Consider the following 7,105-nt stretch of genomic DNA (forward strand, 5'->3'; position numbering starts at 1 on the left):
TTAACAGTGCAATGTTTTATTAAACTGCAAGGGAAACCCTGTCTTGGGAAGATTTAAAGCAAACCAAACCCAAACAAGCTCATGAGTACCTGTACCCAGGTCACAGGACTTGGGAGAAGGTGGCGCTGGGACTCTGAAACCTGTACAGAAGACACTCTTAAGAAGATTTGAGTAGAATGAGCACAGTTGGACTCCCTGTTTATTCAATGAGAAGTGTTACTGATATGGAGACTAATCCTTCACTGGCTGACTTGGGGATTGTGGTCAGCATTGTCAGACAGCTGCACACCCATGCTATGTAGCAGATTGGAAGCAAATCCTGCCAGGACAGCTTGGGAGCTGTAGGATTCCAGTGTATTTGAGACTAGCTTCAGGTCTACATCCATGGCTTCAACAGTGCAATCTCCTGCACCAGAATCTTCTTCATCTGAATTGTCATTTGCAGCCTGGGAGAAAGGTCCTTATGTAATTGCTTCCAGATACTGAAGCTTCTGCCCATGCTGATGTGTACCAGTTCCTGGTCCATCTGGGCCAAGTTGGACTTGAGACTTCCAAGAGCTCCTTTCAGAGATTCAGACTTCTGAGCTTCAAAGCTTAAGTCATTATCTGTGGGATGATGCACAGGTGAGGCAGGTACAAGATAGAAGGAGGCTTGTCATTGGACTAGAAGGAAGGATGGGCAGGAAAAATGTTTGAAGGAAGAGGAGGAGATTGGAATGGAAAGGAGGAAGAGACAGGAAGGACAGGGAGAGAAGCCGTGGCAGGATAATATGGCAGGTGATGTTAAGATTCCATGCTTTACAGGTTGTTATGAAACTTTTTAATGGATGGCTGTGTATTGGGCTTTGTATGTTTACATGGGCAATTATATCTTATCAATTGAGTCAAAGGGTATTGTGTTGTGTGTTCTTTCATGTAGTGATTTAAGTGTAAGAAAGTGTGCGGCCATTGTTCTGGGCCACCACAGAGTTGGGATGTGTGTTTCTGGCATGGGAACCTGCCTTGGGAACTAGGTGGGTAGAGAGATTGCTGCCAGGCTCAGAGAGAGGCCTTTTGCAGTGTGATATGGGATGGAGCAGAGCAGGTGAGACGCTTTGCTAACTGAGAATTAAGAGATCTAGCAGATATCTTGGAGCACTGTGGTATAGACCTAGTGGAGGATAAAAGACAGTGATTCTTTATTTTTTGTATTTTTATAACAACAATCATCACTGTCTAAACATTTGACATCATCTTCGTTTGGATTATAAGAGTCTGACTACTGAGGATTTGTCCCTAAAATCTTATCAAAATAATTCAGAAAAGAATCTGCATCAAAAGTGATTGGAGCTTCCAAAGGGTCGCTGGGCAGCTCTGCCCCCTTGTGGGTTGACACGTTGGAGATGAAGGCCTTCATGTTGTATGAAACCTGTCCTACATCATAGTTCTGCTGCTCCTCCTTCTAGGGACCGGGCTGAGATTCTTGTCTGCCTGCAGCATCTTGCAGTAATTGGTCCAGCTGGTCTGGTGAGAAGTCTAACTGCTGATCATCATCTTCAGGAGGAAGATCAGCTTCTTCTGTCTTGAGCTTGTCAATGTCAAATGGCGGTGTCTGTTACATGGCTAAGATCTCTTCACCTGAGCTCATAGCAAGTGACCTTTCTGGCCAGTGGATGGAGAGCTGGAAATAGTTCTTTGCCATTTCTATTCTCTCCTGGTACTGAGTAGAACTTTCCATCAGTCCCTTAAAGTAATCATTCCTTTCTTAGACTTTCAAACTGGCCCAGAGAGGTGAAGATGTGATAAGAGATTTCTTGGAGTCAGAAAAATGAGGGCTACATTTGGAGCACAAAATCTCAAATCCATGAACCAACTTCATGCCCAGTTCATAGGCTTGGTACTGGGGATGTGATGGAGATGGAAGCCCATATCCACTCCCCTGGTCTGGCAAAAATTTCTGTTGTACCAACTGTGCATACAGACGTTTTGTGAAAGTGACAGATACTATTATTCGTGTTTCAGGTAGAAATGTCTTGAAGACTCGACAGGCGCTCAGGTCAATGGGATCCCATAGGTAGAAAGCCTGGACTGCTGCAGACACCAGCCTGGGCTATTGTTTGAGCACTGCCATGATGCCAAATAGAAGGAAGCAGTGTGCTTGATGGAGGGAGGCTTCAATTTTTTCTGGTGCACCTGTCTACTGAAGCTTGTATAAATTTTGAAGCCAAAACAGCTTCTGGGTGTGCTGAGATTATACTCAATGCTTGCTGGATTGTTGGGAGTGTCGTGGGTAACCAGGATATCCTTTCAGATTTCCATAGCACAGGAATAACACACTATTGTCGTAAAATATGAAAATAAAAATGACTGTCGTTTATCCCTCAAGGTCCGGCACCGTGGTTGCTCAAGATATCTGCTAGATATCTTAAGTCTTAGTCAGCAAAGCATCTCACACTGCCAAAGGCCTCTCTCTGAGCCTGGCAGCAATCTCTCTACCTATCTAGTTACCAAGGCAGATTTCCATGCCAGAAACATACATCCCAACTCTGTGGCAGCCCAGACCAGCTGCCGTACACTTTCTTACACTTAAATTGCTACATGAAAGAACACACAACACAATAACCTTTGGCCCAATTGATAAGATAGATAGGAAGTGTTTAAGTTTGTTTTAAGGAGAGTACAGAGATTACCTGAATCATGTGGGGATTTTCATCCATGGTTTGGAACTTAGATAGGGAAAAATTAGTCACTAACTCCAAGTAGAGAGTTGTGATAAATGGCTGTAACACCAGGCAGAGTGAATACAGACATATATTATAGAAGTTATTAAGGTTAAATAAAAATATGTGGCTCCGGGCTGAGAGCTTAACAGATGGAAATATTTTGGGCTAAAGTCCTGATTTTTAAGTTGCTTGTTGGTATTCGAATTGATAGAAGTTGTTTAAGTTTGTATTAAGGAGAGTACAGAGATTACCCAAATCATGTGGGGATTTTCATCCATGGTTCGAAACTTAGATAGGGAAAAATTAGTCACTGACTCCAATATATCATAGAATACTATGATATTTACAAGTTATTAAGGTTAAGTAAAAATATGTGGCTCCAAGTAGAGAACTTAACAGATGGACATATATTTAGGGTGTTAAGGTTAAATAAAAATCAGTGGCTCCAGGTAGAGAGCTTAACAGATGGATATATTTTGGGTTAAAGTCCTGGTTTGATACATTGCTTATTGGTATTAGAATTGATGGAAAGTTTGTTTTGTGAATTACCTCTCTAAAGGCCATATGGCTCATTGATGCCAGCTAGCAAGGATTTGTGGTTATTTTTGATATTCACCACAACAGGAAGCTCAGATGCTCTTAACATGAGCTCCACTGGAATTTTGGGTTCATTTCCTGATGTCACAGAGTACAAAAGCCTATCAGGCTCATTGTTTAGCTTGCTCCCTTTTTAAAAAATTGTTTAATCTTCGGAATGGGTTTGACTTTGAGTTTTATGGTTATATTATTACTCTGGGAGAGAGTGCAGATACAAGCTTTTCTGGTTACAGACTAAGGAACACAGTATTTTAGAAGAAAGATTTTGTCTTTGTGTTTTTAAAAGGTGTGATTAGGCTCTGGAAACCTCACAGAGTCATACTGATCAAATTTGATAGAGGTAGACCACCTGAAAAATTAGATTCAAGAGAATCAAATAAAAAGATACCTCGGTTCTAAACTTTTGTCTTCAAAGTTGTATTTTGCAGTGTGTGCGAACTTGGATTCCTGGTCTCAAGGACTTTCAGCTGGTATAGTCAGGACACATCCCACTATAGCATTTGCTTCACTCTTCCTACCCTCTACCCCCAAGGATACATCAATGAACATGTACAGCTTGAAGAAGTTATGGAGGAGTTGTTGCCCCAATTACCTGGACTTTTCGGGGGCTGAAAGTGGTTATTCTAAAGTTGTTTTTATGAGGAATTTAGAAATGGTTGTAATTTAACAGGGAGGAATTAGCTAGATTGAGTTCTACAGTCATAATATCATTTGGTAACTAAACGAAAATCGTATCTTTGCTTTGATATAGAATTTATTTGTTAAAAGAGTTTAAAAGTAGAAGGTTTGGAGCCAGTCCTTCTAATGATGTCATTACAAACTTCAGAGTTGATTACAAATGTGAGTTAAGGGCCAAATAGCAAATTCATGGCTCTAACTTTGTGAGAGTACTTTCAAGATAATATTAAGAGATAAAGACAACGGTCCAGATTCTCTTATATAGATAGATGGTTTTCAAAAATGTCGGAAATCCACAAAATTTTAGATTTAAAATTATTTATCTTTTGTTGAGATACATCTGCTCCTAACAGTTCCCCTTTGGAGGATTTAGTAAAGAATTTGAACACCTCTACCTCCAGGTGAGGCAATACTTTGTGGCTAGGCAGCCACTGGAAAAAACTGCCTGTTTCATCTGCAGACTAATACTGTCCAGAAAAGGACAAAATATGTAGAATGTTTGACTGATAAACCCTGCCAAGACAGGGTGATCAGCCCTTAAAAAATCTGCCTTTCAAGAGTCTGTCAGTTGATTTTGGACCAGAAGGCTGAAGACTTGCACTCACATGTTGCTAACAGAGGACTGTGCCTCTAGATATGTAGAGAGATTGCTGCCAGGCACAGAGAGAGGCCTTTGGTAGTGGAGATTTATCTCTACAACCTCTCACTTCTGGAGCCGTGTTAGCCTTTCTATGTGTATAGATATTTGGTCATTCAAAGATTTCTGACATGGTTAAAGACTGGTTGTCTTGTAAACAACACACAATGTTTAGCATTGAGAAGGATAATAAATTTGAAAGGGTGGTTTTTCAGATGGCGTATGATCTCAAACCAGGATATAAGTCAGGTATAGAATTATAGTCTTTTAGGATAGATGACAAGGTTCTTCGGTTAATAGACAAAATTGATGGACTCAGTGTTGAATGTATTGTATATTTTATAAATTGTAGAATGGTAATAATTGTACTCAATTTATATATAAGTGAGAAGACCTTTTAACTGAACAAAAAGAGGGAAATGCTGTGGTTTGCCCTGGAGTTATCTGTATTTTGATGCTAATTCCATTGTCCTAAGGACAGCTGCCTAGTCAAGTACTCAGGACTCAGATGACTTCACCAGAACCTTCTCCCCATTGAATTTGTAAAATACAGGTGAGGGGCAGATACAGGATAGAAGGAGGCCTGTCATTGGATGAGAAGGAAGGATGGGCGGGAGAGAAGTTTGAAGGAAGAGGAGGAGACTGAAACGGAAAGGAGGAAGAGACAGGAGGGTCAGGGAGAGAAGCTGTGGCAGGACAATAAGGCAGGTGACATTAAGATTCCATGCTGTACCTTTACAGGTTGTTACGAATGTTTTTAAGGGATGGCTTTGTATGTTTATGTGGACAATTAAGTCTTATCAATTGGGCCAAAGGTTATTGTGTTGTGTGTCCTTTCCTGTAGCAATTTAAGTGTAAAAAAGTGTGGTATTCTGGGCAACCACAGAGTTGGGATATGTGTTTCTGGCATGGAAACCTGCCTTGGTAACTAGATAGGTGGACAGATTGCTGCCAGGCTCAGAGAGAGGCCTTTGGCAGTGTGATATAGGATGGAGCAGAGCGGGTGAGATGCTTTGATGACTGAGACTTAAGATATCTAGTAGAAACCTTGGGCCACCGTAGTGCTGGACCGAGTGGGGATAAAAGACAGCCCTTTTTATTTTTTATATTTTACAACAACAACAACACACAGCTCCCCATGATGAAAAAACACCCTATCGGCACTATTATCAGGATCCGACTACTTAGGGAGAAAGTTGGCTGCTTCTATTAACAGGAACTCACCATCATTGTCTTCCATCCTTGCCACCAACTCTGGAAATTCCTTTGTAATCTGCTCTATTACATAAACAATAAACCACTCATCCTCAATGTTATCTCCAAACTTTGTCATGTCATACATATGAGCACGAACACCTCCTTTTGCAGGCTTATATTTGAGATGGAAAGGCTGATTCTGTCAGATATAAGGGAACAGTAAGGGTGCAAACGGGGTCATTATTCATTCAATGTACTTCAAAAGAATCTCCCTGTGCTCTTCTCTGTCTCTGCCTCTATCTGATTTCAGAAACAGATTGTACTACAGAGCATCCTCTACCATCGAAAGCTTTCCTTTGCCCTCCATTCTTCTCTGGAAACGGCCTGGGAGCACAGGAAAAAAAGCATAATATGAAAATTTTTGATATAGCTTTCTTTTACTAGAAATTAGTACTTATAAATCAGAAAATGCCTGTACTGTTTGTAAGAGATTTCTCTTCTTAATTTTTTTCCTTAGACAGTCATTAAGAATCCTTAGACTTTTCAAAGCCTTGCTTTGTGAAGTCCCAGCATTGGACTCTTTACCCAAAATGTAATGGACAAATTGAAGTAAAGAAATATTTTTAAGGTTTCTGTTAACTGAGTTTTCATAGTTATAAAGCAAGAATATGTTTGGTCTGTGACCCCTGGATGATATTGTTAGGTATAAACCAAAACTTGCTCTGTAACATTAGAGCCTAAGTTTTTTAGGCCATTCTTTCTTTTGCAAATTAATATTTTTAAAAGAATAATATTTACAAAGCAAAGGTGAATACATCAACACATTATATAATTCCTTATTAAAGATATATCAGTATATCTGTCTCTCTAGCTTTAATTTTATTCAAATTAAACTTCCAATCCTCTTTGTCCATATTATTCTTGCCATTCAATAATATCTGCAACTACGAATGGGGGGATATAAAGATTGTAAAGTATTTTAATAGATTTGGTGTTGTTTCATGATTAACTGATGCAAAACTGAAGCATTACCTGTCTTAAATACAATCATGACAAGATTAGTTCTGATTAATCATCAAATAAGACCAGAAACATAATCAGATACTTGCCTATTTTGTCAACCTCTGACTTAGATTCTTTATTGTGGTTGAATGACTTTAATCTACTAACAAATCAGATACCTGATTTAAGTAAATTATGAAGGAAATGGTTTTGCTTTGAAAAGTTTCCACCTCTCTTATGCAAATATGTGAGCTAAAATTACCCTAATGATCTATTTAAACACTTAACATAG

General features: G+C 39.6%; 1 pseudogene; it reads right to left on the minus strand.

The window, feature by feature from the left end:
- Positions 1–239: 239 nt before the first annotated feature.
- LOC116900634 lies at positions 240–6,178 on the minus strand (annotated as a pseudogene).
- Between the last annotated feature and the right edge of the window lie 927 nt (positions 6,179–7,105).

This window comes from Rattus rattus, chromosome 5, assembly GCF_011064425.1.
Source record: "Rattus rattus isolate New Zealand chromosome 5, Rrattus_CSIRO_v1, whole genome shotgun sequence".
NCBI lineage: Eukaryota > Metazoa > Chordata > Mammalia > Rodentia > Muridae > Rattus > Rattus rattus.